The 14,339-nt window shown below is 45.7% G+C and overlaps 1 protein-coding gene across 2 annotated transcripts in view; it reads right to left on the bottom strand.

The window, feature by feature from the left end:
- Positions 1 to 14,339, bottom strand: part of plcd1a (phospholipase C, delta 1a) — an 83,413-nt gene that overhangs the window by 54,769 nt on the left and 14,305 nt on the right. The window lies entirely within an intron of this gene.

Genomic DNA, 14,339 nt, shown 5'->3' with positions numbered 1-14,339 from the left:
TATATATATATATAATCTGCCAAACAGTCCAAAACCCACGGTGATAAACAGTGATGCAATGATAAAACATGGAAAAGAAAAAAGATGTGACCTTAGCAACTGACTTAAAACCATTTCCATCCATCCATCCATTTTCTACACCCACTTTGTTGTGTGGGCCGCTGAAAAGGAGGTACTGCTGGCCCACCACCACCAGAGGGCGCTCTGCTTGAAGTGCGGGCTTCAAGCACAAGAGGGCGTCGGAGCAACAGAGAGTGACAGCTGTCACTCATCAACAGCACCAGCTGTCACTCATTCTACTATCATCATCCACACCACCATAAAAGCCGGACTGCAACTCCACCTCCCCGCCGAGAAATCAGCTACCACTCAGGTAACCTTCTCTGCTGTGATTTACTGAGACTGAATATTGTTCTGTGTGCAGCCGTTTGTCCTGTGGATACGGTCTTCTGCTGGATTGGCGTACAGTGTGGGTTTGCGACTTCTTCGCCTCTCACTCCTTCCAGAGAAGCAACTGACAGGAGCTGCACGGGTGTTTCTGTTTCTGGAGGTGGAGGTTCTCCCTCCCGGAGGAACTGAGTACAGAGAGATTACTGGGTGTGTATCCACACACCCACCATTAATTGTTTCTGTTTCTGCCAGCAGTACCAGGTCTGACAGCTGGAGACGGTGGCCACCTGGGACCCAGGACTTGGCGGCTCCGGTGTTCTTCAGATCCGCTGGCGGTGGAAGCCGTGTGGGATCCGGCTCTTCTCTGGACAGACGTCTTCTATCCTCGAGCCTGCCCACATGTCACCTTGTGTATCAATCAATCAATCAATCAACATTTATTTATAAAGCGCTTTACAGCACCGACTAGTGTCCAAAGTGCTTAACATTAAAAACACAAATTTACAAAAATAAAACACATATAAAATTAAATTTTAAAACAACACATAAAAAAAGAACATAAAAATAACAGAACATGTCACCTCCCCACTAAGTGTTAAAAGCCAGTTTAAATAAATAAGTCTTTAACTTAGATTTAAAAAGTGCTAGGTCAGGAATAGTATGTAACTCAAGAGGTAGCTCATTCCACAGTCTCGGGCCAGCTACCGCGAAAGCATGATCACCCCAGCGTTTATATCTTGACCTTGGAACATCTAAGTAAAGCTGGCCAGACGCCCTTAATGTCCTACTGTAGGTGCGCAAAGTTAAAATTTCAGACAAGTAGGGAGGTGCAAGGCCATAAATAGCTTTTTTGGCGGCGAGAGACGGGAACAAGTGGCTTACTAGCAGATGGAGGAGCAATAAATTCAAAAATAACAGGAAAGTGATCTGAAATAGCAATGTCTGATATGTCCGTAAGTGAAACTGAGAGCCCATAAGAAATGACCAGGTCCAAAGTGTGTCCAAGATTATGTGTTGGTCCATCCACAACTTGTGTTAGACCAAAAGAGTTCAGGAGGCTTTTAAAATTATCAGCCAGCTGATTAGAAGACCACAGACCAAAAATTTGTCATATTTTGGGATAAAATCTGCCAGAAACTCAGAAAACTCCTGAATAAAATCCTTATTAAATTTTGGTGGACGGTGAACAACAGCACAGAGCACAGGACAGTCGAACTCCATCACAAACAACTGAAGTTCAAAAGTGGAGTAGGCATTAGAAGATAAAAATTGGCATTTAAAGCTGTCTTTAAAAACCGTGGCCACACCACCGCCTCGACCTGATGCTAGCGAGGAGCTGAAAAACGAGCAGCCGGGGGGGAGGAGCTCAGAAAAGGCGCTATTTTCACCTGGTTTCAACCAGGTCTCCGTTAACAGGAGAAAGTCCAGATCACGACTGGAGAAAAAGTAATTCAAAATGAAAGTCTTACTTGTGAGTGACCTTGTGTTGATGAGCGCCACACGGACTGAGCGCACGTCAGTCTGCTGGGAGACACGACCGAGCGGGCGCAGGTTCTCCTGCACGCAGCCACGACTGCAGCCCTCACAGGACGGCGACGCGGAAGTGGAGACCCAGCACCCCGGACAACCGGCCGGAGCCACCGATAGCGAAAAGTCAGGGAATGCCACACGTCGTAGCCGTCATATGGTGTGAAGAATCCGGCTATGAATTGTCGTGGAGCATGTTTGCAGGAAACAGCCAGGCACACTCTGAGCCGAACACGGACTCCTCCTCTCTTCCCACGTCCTCTGCGACGCAGACGCCGAGGCAACACGCCAAGCGGCCGGCGTAGAAAGTCCGGTACGGACACTAAGACAGGCGGCGGGGGCAGCCGCGTCCCTGGCCGTCCGCCCGAGCCAGGAACAGCGAAATTCTCCAGCGAAGGCTGAACGCTGATAAGAGTCTGGCGATCATACACCAGGAGCGGTGACACATTCCATGCAACAAAGTGTAAAAACAATAAAAACGACACTAAAAGAAGCGAGTGCCGAGGGCAGGCCACATACAACGACGCCATCTTGCTCGCTCACAGGACAGAAAATAGAATATAGGATAGAATACTGTGTATGATTGACTGTAATCAATCAACTGCAATTGTCTGTATTCTGTTGTGCAATTCACAACATTAAATTGTTACTTTTTGGCTTAATCCACTGTCCGTTCATTACCGCCCCCTGTTGTGGGTCCGTGTCACTACACTTTCCCAACACACTTACTCCAATTAAGAGTCATGGGGTGCCTGGAGCCTATCCCAGTAGTCATAGGGTATGAGTTAAAACTATTAATCAAATGTAGAAATATCTGACAATCATTTTTCTGTTCACTGAAAGATGAAGTACCTAACGGCACCCTCATTTCACTTATTTTATTTATTTGTGATGATTTAATAACTGACCATGAGGAACAATCATAATTACATTAAACAGATTTAATTTGTACTTCTGTAGATTAACAACTCTTCATTGATTTTAAGTCTGCAAGTGCTCCTGATGGCAGTCAGCTGTTAAGTCAGTAATGCAAAGTCTTATCACAGTTATTATGCTTCCAACGTTCCAGATGTACAGTTAGAAGGTATAAGGTCAGCAGAGATGGTGCAAGTACAATGTTTTTAACCAAGTGTTTCACAACAGAGGAGCAGGGAGTCTTATCATACACATGCGGGTATGTTCTTTGCTGTTATGACTTTTTAATGAGTTTGCATGAGATATGACAAAATATTAATTTAGAAATGTACAAAAAGAAGGTGAACCCCACTTCAGGTGTTCCTTGAATTTGTTCACCACCCAACTGTCATCATTGACATTATCTATCTGTCATATATATTATAAATTGTGTATCGGTGCAATAGGCTGACAAGCAAAAAACTGAATTGACACTGAGCTCTTGAACGTAAAATAATAAAAAATTAAAAATCGACAGCTCAAATGATATTGGGTGTCATATCAGTTAGCATCATAAAGATATATCAACTGTAAAGATAAAGTGATAAAGGCCCCGTTTACACCTGCCATTATAATATAATCTGTCTCATGTACAGATTGTATCTAGATGAACTGCATTTATACAGAACTTTGACATCTGCTCTACACGTTAAAGGAACTTTACAATAATGCCACACATTCATGCATTCACACACACACACACACATCTCAGTGTGTTCCCACACTCAACTGCACACAGACCAAAGTGGGGACTTTAAGGTCTAGAGTGTGATTCTGACGCCATTTGTCCCCAACTGGCCTATGTGTGACAGGGATCTTACTCTGAGTACTACTTTGACTTGGATCAGAACTTCTACCAGTACAGACCGCAACAACAGAGATCAACTATACTTGAAAAAACAAACATTGATCACAAATGTAATAAAACATCAATTGGGAAGTCATAGTCATATTTTGCTATATTCAGCAATTAAAATAGTGCTGTAGTTCTGCTTCATCAAGCATTGTGTGTTTCAAGTATGTGAAATGGAGCATTTTCAAAAATTTTGGTTTTCAAACTCAATAATGTAACTTTTGTTGTGTGGGCCGCCAGAAGAGGAGGTACTGCTGGCCCACCACCAGAGGGCGCCCTGCCTGAAGTGCGGGCTTCAGGCACGAGAGGGCGCTGCCGCCACGGACACAGCCGGGAGTGACAGCTGTTACTCATTACTTCCTGACAGCTGTCACTCATTCTTCATCGCCTCACTCCATAAAACCCAGACGTCATCTCCACCTCATCGCCGAGATATCGTACTTCATTGAAGGTAATATCCTCAGCCGTTTTGTGTTACAATATATCTGTATATTGTGAGTGTTTGCAGGAGTACCGGTTCCTCTTTCTGTGGAAGCTGAGTGAGTGCAGGACGGCACTCTTTTCCCCTGAGGAATCACTGCGGTACTCATCACATATTGAGTGAGAGGTGGAGGTGGCATTCCCACCGTTGTTGTTACGGGGTGTACACATACCCACACTTGACTGTCTTTGTTCTCGCCAGCAGTACCAGATCCGACAGTCGGAGACGGTGATCACCTGGGAATTCGGGACTTGGCGGCTCCAGTATTCACCAGGTTCGGTGGTGGCGGAAATCGTGTGGTTCCGGCCCTTCTCAGGACAGACGTCTTCTATCCTCGAGCCTGCCCACACGTCACCTTTGTAATTTGACTGTAATCATATTCTGAGATTGTCTGTATATTCGTTGTGCACATTTCACAACATTAAATTGTTCCTTTTTTGCTCATCTATTGACCGTTCATTTGCGCCCCCTGTTGTGGGTCCATGTCACTACACTTTCACAACAGGATATCTCGGCCAGCGTCATGGACTCCGAGGGGCGTCACCCGGCTATTGAACGACCAATGGGAGAGCAGGGAGCGCAGGCGTCTGCAGGAGGCGTGATTGGTGAGCTGCAGCACATTCTCACCGCCTTTACGGCTCGGTTGGATCACATGACTGAGCAAAACATCCTCCTGAACCGCAGGGTGGAGGCTCTCTCCGCACAGATGGCGGCGAGCACTCAGGGCGCTGCTGGCAGCTCGTCCTCCTGTCGACCCTGTGCAGGATATGAACGTTCCAGTGGTGGTTCAACAACCCCTCCCACCATCCCCTGAAGCATACATAAGCCCTCCTGAGCCGTACGGAGGTTGTGTGGAGACGTGCGCGGACTTTCTTATGCAGTGTTCGCTCGTCTTCGCACAACGTCCCATCATGTACGCGTCAGATGCTAGTAAAATAGCTTATGTGATAGCTCTGCTTCGGGGTAAAGCACGCGCCTGGGCTACGGCGCTCTGGGAACAGAACTCACGGTTGTTATCAGCATACACTGGGTTTGTGGGGGAGTTCAGAACAGTGTTTGATCACCCTAACAGAGGAGAGACCGCTTCAACCGTGCTGCTGTCAATGAGACAGGGACGCGAGAGCGCAGCCGCTTATGCAGTCAACTTCCGCATCGCTGGAATAACGTTGCGCTCCGCGCCGCCTTCATAAACGGACTGTCGTTGGTTCTGAAGGAGCAGCTGGTAGCTAAGGAGGAACCGCGGGATTTAGATGGGCTTATCGATCTCGTTATACGGTTAGACAATCGGTTGGAGGAACGCCGTCGGGAGCGAGGCGAAGGACGTGACCGGATACGCGCCGCCCCTCTCCCTTCCGGGTTCGAAAAGGGGCCGCCCTCCCCACGCTCCACAGCCGCAGCGCTTTGTGGGGCAACAGCTCCCCCTGCTGACGTTGTTAGGGAAACGCACAGGGCCAAAATGAGGAGGCTGATCCGCGGGGAGTGTTTTCTCTGCAGCTCAAAGGAGCACATACAGAAAAACTGCCCCAAACGGCCAAAACGACAACACTCGCCCTTAGAGACTGGGCTAAGGGGGGGTCAAAACATTCAAGTGAGACACACAGATTGCCACACGACTCCCAGTCACAATCCTGAGCGGGGATTTAACCCTTCAAGCCCCAGCACTGGTGGACACGGGGTCAAAAGGGAATCTGCTAGACAGCAGATGGGCAAGGGAGGTAGGGCTCCCTCTGGTGGCGCTTCCTTCGCCATTGCAGGTGCGGGCACTAGATGGCACCCTCCTCCCTTTACTCACACACAAGACACAACCAGTAACTCTGGTGGTGTCTGGAAACCATCGGGAGGAGATTGAGTTTTTTGTAACTCCTTCTACCTCCCGCGTGATTTTGGGCATCCCATGGATATTGAAGCACAATCCCCGGATTGATTGGCCGCCTGGGGTGGTGATTCAGTGGAGCGAAACCTGCCATCGGGTGTGTTTAGGATCCTCGGTTCCTCCCGGTTTACAGGCTAAGGAGGAGGTCAAAGTCCCTCCCAATCTGACAGCAGTGCCGGTTGAGTACCACGATCTTGCTGACGTCTTCAGCAAGGATCTGGCACTCACCCTTCCCCCGCACCGTCCGTACGATTGTGCCATTGATTTGGTTCCAGGCGCTGAGTTCCCGTCCAGCAGGCTGTACAACCTCTCACGACCTGAGCGCGAATCAATGGAGACCTACATCCGGGACTCATTAGCTGCCGGGCTGATCCGGAACTCCACCTCCCCGATGGGGGCAGGTTTCTTCTTTGTGGGCAAGAAAGATGGCGGACTCCATCCATGCATTGATTACAGGGGGCTGAATGAGATTACGGTTCGCAATCGATACCCGTTGCCATTGTTGGATTCCGTGTTCACCCCCCTGCATGGAGCCAAAATCTTTACTAAGCTGGATCTTAGAAATGCGTATCACCTGGTTCGGATCCGGAAGGGAGACGAATGGAAGACGGCATTTAACACCCCGTTAGGTCACTTTGAGTATCTGGTCATGCCGTTCGGCCTCACCAACGCCCCTGCGACGTTCCAAGCCTTGGTTAACGACGTCTTGCAGGACTTCCTGCACCGATTCGTCTTCGTATATCTGGACGATATTCTCATCTTTTCTCTGGATCCTGAGACCCATGTCCAGCATGTACGTCAGGTCCTGCAGCGGTTGTTAGAGAACCGACTGTTTGTGAAGGGCGAGAAGTGCGAGTTTCACCGCACGTCTTTGTCCTTCCTGGGGTTTATCATCTCCTCTAACACCGTCGCCCCTGATCCGGCCAAGGTTGCAGCAGTGAGAGATTGGCCCCAACCAACAAGCCGTAGGAAGCTGCAACAGTTCCTCGGCTTCGCTAATTTCTATAGGAGGTTCATTAAGGGCTACAGTCAGGTAGTTAGCCCCGACAGCCCTGACCTCTCCAAAAGTCCCCTTCACCTGGTCGGATCGGTGCGAAGCCGCGTTCAAGGAGTTTTGGTGCAGCCCGACCCTAGCCGCCAGTTCATGGTTGAAGTGGACGCCTCTGACTCAGGGATAGGAGCCGTGCTGTCCCAGAGCGGAGAGACCGATAAGGTTCTTCACCCGTGTGCCTACTTTTCTCGCAGGTTGACCCCGGCTGAACGGAACTATGACGTCGGCAATCGAGAACTCCTTGCGGTGAAGGAGGCTCTTGAGGAGTGGAGACACCTGTTGGAGGGAGCGTCTGTGCCGTTCACGGTTTTCACTGACCATCGGAACCTGGAGTATATCAGGACTGCCAAGCGGCTGAACCCCAGGCAAGCCCGCTGGTCACTGTTCTTCGGGCGTTTTGACTTCCAGATCACCTATCGCCCCGGGACCAAGAACCAGAGGTCGGATGCCTTGTCCCGGGTACACGAAGAGGAAGTCAAAACTGCACTGTCGGATCCACCGGAGCCCATCCTGCCGGAGTCCACTATCGTGGCCACCCTCACCTGGGACGTGGAGAAGACCGTCCGGGAGGCCCTGGCATGGAGCCCGGACCCAGGAACAGGTCCGAAGAACCGTTTATACATCCCACCAGAGGCCAGAGCTGCAGTCTTGGACTTCTGTCACGGTTCCAAGCTCTCCTGTCATCCAGGGGTGCGAAGGACCGTGGCATTTGTCCGGCAGCGCTTCTGGTGGGCGTCTATGGAGGCCGACGTCCGGGAGTATATCCAGGCCTGCACCACCTGTGCCAGGGGCAAGGCAGACCATAAAAGGTCCCAAGGACTTCTCCAGCCATTACCGGTGCCTCATCGCCCCTGGTGCCACATCGGCCTGGATTTCGTCACGGGCCTCCCGCCGTCCCAGGGCAACACCACCATCTTCACGATAGTGGACCGATTCTCCAAGGCGGCCCACTTCATGGCCCTCCCGAAGCTCCCAACAGCCCAGGAGACAGCAGACCTCCTGGTCCACCACGTCGTCCGTCTGCATGGGATACCCACCGACATCGTCTCTGACCGTGGTCCCCAGTTCTCCTCACACGTCTGGAGGAGCTTCTGCAGGGAACTGGGGGCCACCGTGAGTCTCTCGTCCGGGTACCATCCACAGACGAACGGACAGGCAGAGCGGGCCAACCAGGAACTGGAACAGACCCTCCGCTGCGTAACATCCGCGCACCCGACGGCCTGGAGTAACCATCTGGCCTGGATCGAGTATGCGCATAACAGCCAGGTGTCTTCTGCCACCGGCCTCTCCCCATTTGAGGTGTGTTTGGGGTACCAGCCCCCATTATTTCCCGTGGTGGAGGGAGAGGTCGGTGTGCCCTCGGTCCGGGCCCATCTTCGGAGGTGCCGTCGGGTGTGGCGCACCGCCCGTTCTGCCTTGTTGAAAGCCCGGACGAGGGCCAAGACCCATGCAGACCGCCGGCGGTCCCCGGCCCCTGCATACCAGCCCGGGCAGGAGGTGTGGTTGTCAACGAAGGACATCCCCCTGCAAGTACAGCCTCCAAAATTGATGGACAGGTTCATCAGCCCCTTCCGTATCCTCAAAGTCCTCAGCCCTGCCGCGGTGATGTATATATATATACATGAGGTCTCCTTAATCTATGTAATCCCCATAAAATCGTCCCTCAAAGCCATTTGAATTTTCCGAATGGTTACCACCTGGAGGTCTCTCACGGTTTCTGGAAAAATTTGATGCAGCAAAGCTCCAAATCGTTCAGACATTTATTTGCAATAAAAATCCGACGAGAGGGGTGGACCACTGCTCACACAAAGCCTGCTCACAGGCGAATGACGCAACTGACAGGCGTGAAAAAACTCACACATGCGCACGAAGGTTCAAGCTTGGCTGATGCAATCACACGTGATTCAAATCCATATGGTTTTTGCAAAAAATAAAAAGGTCGGATACTTTTCTAACAGACCTCGTGTATATGTGTGTGTGTGTGTTCTCCACAGGCCATCATTTACCTGTATTTTGGCATGCTTGGCGCCAGAAAGTTATGTTGGATCCAAAAGGATCCAAAAAGGCTAGGACCAAAAGTTATATTGGATCGGTTCCCACTGACCAATAGCATTAGAGCTTACTGCCAACAGCTAGCCAATCAGAGCGCGGCATACAAAAGTCAGGAACTAGCTGACAGATGCTGGTTGAAAAAATGGCAACAAACATGTCAACAACTCTTGTCAGTCTGTCAGTTTTACAACTGACTGACTGTTTTTAATGTAATGTTATTGTATTTTTGTCATCTATTTTAGTTATTTATTTGTTGTATGATTGATGTTTTATGAGCAGCAGGCCAAATGCAATTTCCTTCGGGATTAATAAAGTTCTTATCTATCTATCTATCTAACAACAGCAGAAAATCGTCTGCCAGCGAGGTTTGCTGAGTTCACAGAGGAGGAACTGGTGGAAATATTGAACTCCAAGGATGCCAAAAACTCTAAAAAGGTAGACAAGCACGCTACTGACGTTTTAGAAGCATTCATCGCATCAGAATCAATCATATGCTGTTCACAACAAAATAAATTGATCTAATTTACTTGACTCTTTGTTGTTTGCTTAATTTGGGAGGGGGGTGGAGAACATAACAATTGATGGATGGCAAGTCGTCCAACAAAGAGAAATATTGGATTCAGAAAAGTAATATTGGACTCGGCTACGCCTCATCCAATATAACTTTTCTTCATCCAATATTTCTCTATGTTGGACTCCTTACCATCCATTATTTGTATTATATATATATATATATATATATATATATATATATTGCAATGACAGGACTGAGGCAACATAACTCTCATGTTCAACTCAGGTTAAAAAATCAGTATGCCAACTTTAGAGATGTTTGAAATCGTATCAAAATAACGCACTACTAAAATACCCTCAGCTGTATGAGCATGTAATCAATGAAAGAGTGTGTAGAAAGAATGTGACCTTTTGACCCCTTATAATAGGTCAGGGTTAGCCATCTTTGAACTTGGCCAAGGTCTGTGTCCCAGGAATGCTCCCTGTGAATTTGAAGACCCTGGCAGTAATAGGACTAGAGTTATGCTGAGCACAGATAGACCGGCAGAAGGACGGACGGATGGATGCAAAGTCTTCACAATACCTGTTGGCCATATTTTGGCCTCAGGAATCAACATCCTTCCAGGCATGAATATGGGAAATGTATTGCAATATTTACAATTACAGGCAAGAAGGCTATAGACCCAAGTCTTAATTGGGGGGTCAGACCCCCACTGTACCCCCTGTAATTAGAAAAGTGGTCTAGTTCATGTTTGACGGAAAATTTCAATAAGCTCAGAGGACACTGCAATTTCTTTTGTGTTTAATGAGAGGATATGAATTACACTCACACAGCTTTGAACACATCACAAAGGCTTAATGAAAAACGTGGGCAAGAAGAACATTCTCAGTAAATAAAGGGTATTTGAGGATAGAACCCTACTGCTCAGGGAGTGTGTGATGATCGTGGGCAGGACATCAACATTATAGACATTTTTTTTTCAGATCCCACCACAGTCTGACAGAGGTTGTTTATGTGTCTCTGGCCTCTCTGCATGCTGGGAGGAGGACTGAGCAAAACAGTCAGAGACCTTTAAACCCGCCTCCGCTCAGCCACGGCTTGGGCCGGAGCTTCATTCTTTTCAGCTCATATTTCCCCCCTACACTTATTTTATAATGAAGAAAATGGACATAAAATGAGAACCGCTGTATCGAGCTGAAAGTTCTTCCACGAGTTCATACTTCTGAAGGCAGCATATTAGAAATGTGTGGTGTTCCATTTTTATTGCTTAGTAATCAGTTTCAGTTGCTGTTTCTGACACTTTGGTCTGACTACACCCTGTCAAGGCAGGCTAGGACAAGACAGGATAACAACAAGGAACGCCTCAGAGGAAAGAGGAAATGATAAGGACAAAAACATTTTTAATAGGTGTCCTGTGATACACTTGTCACATGTTTTTGTTTGTTACAAGAGAAAAAATTAGGGAAGCTTCATATGTTAAATATAACACAATGCTAAAGTACCCTTGGCCATATGAGCATTGTCTTCTTTATAATTTGCAGTTGTTTAACTGGTATCTCAGTGCAAAGTGTGTGTATATATATATAAAATCATAAATTTATTGTTATTTACATTAGTTATTAAGATCCTATTGTCATATGTACAATTTGTACATGTTCAATAAAGCCCCTCTATCAATCAATCATAAACAATATTTACATTTTAATGCCATCTGCAGGAGGACGTGTGTTTGTGCATGCTTTTTACAAGAGCAGAAGTTAGCTTTGAGTTAGAGGAAGTTAGCGTGCATGCTGACATCCGCAAAATGTCTTGTAAATCACTCCAGAGGTGTTATCAGGTTACAAAAAAAGCATTTTCAGTTTTAGAAGTGTTTATTTCTCACTAGTTTTTACATAATATATGACAAGGAGGTTATATTTACACACAAACGAAACAAAACAGAGTTTGCAGCTAGCTAGACCAGCCACTGACATTACAGTGCCACTCTGATTGGCTGTCAGCCCTGCACCTTAAAAAAATAGAACAGAATGAAACAGAATGTGACTTTTTAAAATCTTAAAATACCTCTTAAAATAGGTTTAATACCTCTTAAAATAGGTTATCCATCTTTGAACTTGTCAAAGGTCTGTGTCCCAAGAATGTTCCCTGTGAATTTGAAGACTGTGGCAGTAATAGAACTGGACTTACGCTGTACACAGACAGACAGACAGATGGACGGACACCAAGTTTTTGCAATACCCGATGGCCATATGTTGGCCTCGGGTAAAAATGGCTCACTGGATGAACACAATTCAATTATGTGCAAGATTTCCATCTAATAAATATATGTAGTCCCAACTCAAATAAAGCACATTCATGCAAGACAATGTAATCTAATTTAGTTGGGACTACATATATTTATTAGATGGAAATCCAATCCAATTAGTCATTTTTGGAGTGTATCACACAAACAAATGACTCACTGGATGAACTCAATTCAATTATGGGCAGGATTTCCATCTAATAAATATATGTAGTCCCAACTAAATTAAATTATCTTGCATGGATGTGGTTTATTTGAGTTGGAGCTACATATATGTATTAGATGGAAATCCTGTTCATAATTTAACTGAGTTCATCCAATGCATTAGTTTTTTGAGTGTACTCTCTATGTTTGCAAGTGTGTTTTTCAATTTGCAACATTGCAGCTACTGGTTGGAGAACTGATGCACGTTTGTATTTATTAATTTGTAAGTGATGTGGCTTCTCCTGGCCACCATAGCATGTCTTTCTTAAATTTATATCTCTATTTTTGTATTTCATTTTCATTTTACTCTCTTATATATCCTTACGAGATATTCAGAATGACTAGTTTGATTTCATATTCATACCTTGAAAGGTCAACAACAATGTCGTAACTGTTGAACACAAACACTTGGGAGTCATCTGGATTAAACATCGTGTTCACATTGTGTACTTGTCAAAGACAAAAAGTCTCCATTTTGCACAGAACAAAGCAGCACTGAACTACATATTATGGTATGACTGAATCACAAATAACTCAGCAGCATATGACTCGCTGTCAAGTGAGAGTGTTGCACTCAGTGTGTACCCCTTCTTGCTACTGATATATGTTGTGTGATGTTTACATTTACATGCATGTAGCAGGAAATTAAAATTTAACTTTCAAAAATGCATATGTGCAAATTTACTACATTGTATTGATGCTGCTTTGTGCAGACCTGATCCTATCAGCTCTCAAAAGTTACACAAATTAGGTCCTGATTAGCACTTGGCTGGGAAAACCACTTAGGAACACCGGGAGCTGGAAGTGTTTCTGCATGAGGAACTGGAGTTGTATCAAGAGCATCCAGTGTAAATCTTGTGCTGAATCCCAACACGCATTTCTACCGGATCAGATGTTGTGACCCCAAAAGAAAAAAAAAAAAAAAGCAGCCCCATTACTGAAAAATAACAGGAATAATAAAAAACAAAAATAAAATTAATTCTATAATAAAATAGCCATATTTCTAGAGTCAGAATCAGAATCGCCTTTATTGTCACTGTAATTTGCATTGCAACGAGATTTGAGTGCAACTCCAAAGGGTGCTTTTCTGGGGTGCGAGTAATTGTTAGCCAAATAGAAGATAATAAATTTAACAATAAATTATTGTTAAATTAAACAATAAATTATTAAACAATAAATTATTGTTAAATTAAACAATAAATTATTGTTATAGCTTAGCCTACTAGCTATAATTTAATTTTACTACTAGTCTACAGACTAGATATACGTATAATACAATCTTCTCCTGTATGAATATTTAGGTTTTAGAAGCTAACTCCTATAATATTATTCAAAAGATTCAAAAGAATTTTATTGTTATATGCACAAAGGAACATGTTCCCTGCACAATGAAATGTGTTTACTGCATTTAACCCATCCTAATTGCCAGTTAGGAGCAGAAGTCGCCTTTAGGCGCCCGGGGACCAGCTCCAGATGTATGTCTTGCCTTAAGTCAACAGCAGGGCTGAGCAAACCATGACCGGCCTCATGACGACAAACGACACACACAAACACACACATAAGCCGACCCGGTAGGTACATGAACACATATAAAAAGCACACGCAAGGTAAGGTATGTAGTAACTATATTTCTTGTATATGTTGTTTAATTACCCTTATTGTGTAAATATCACTTATATACATGAAGTCCGTATTCTTGAGCTGCTTGGGTGGGTAGGGAGAGTTCCCATGGAATAAAAAAGATTTTCAACCTACCATCCCTGGTTCTCAAGACCAGGCACCTAAGTGGCCCTACTCTACTCTACTCTATTCTACTCTTCTTTTTTAGATATACCTTAGTATACACTAGTAGAGTTCTACCTTAGAATTGTAATGTAGTATGCCCCCAAAGGAAAAAAAAAAACCTGGATCCGCCCCTGAAGTTTGGTATTTCAGATGAAAACAAGTTTCAGGTGGGGGGGGGGGGGTGTCGGTGTGTTTCTCCTGAGATAATTCTTGATGCAGTACGGCGGCATTAATGTGTTAATAATCAGCAGACATTTGTTATGTTTTGAATCTGTCCGTGTGTCCACTTGGTGTGATTTTAGTTTTTGTTCGGTCTCACCACAGCAGCCTCGCGTGTCCCTCAGAGTTGAACT

Source organism: Thalassophryne amazonica, chromosome 1 (genome assembly GCF_902500255.1).
Source record: "Thalassophryne amazonica chromosome 1, fThaAma1.1, whole genome shotgun sequence".
Taxonomy (NCBI): domain Eukaryota; kingdom Metazoa; phylum Chordata; class Actinopteri; order Batrachoidiformes; family Batrachoididae; genus Thalassophryne; species Thalassophryne amazonica.
Note: the sequence above shows the minus strand (reverse complement) of the source record. Positions and strands in the feature narration are given on the sequence as shown.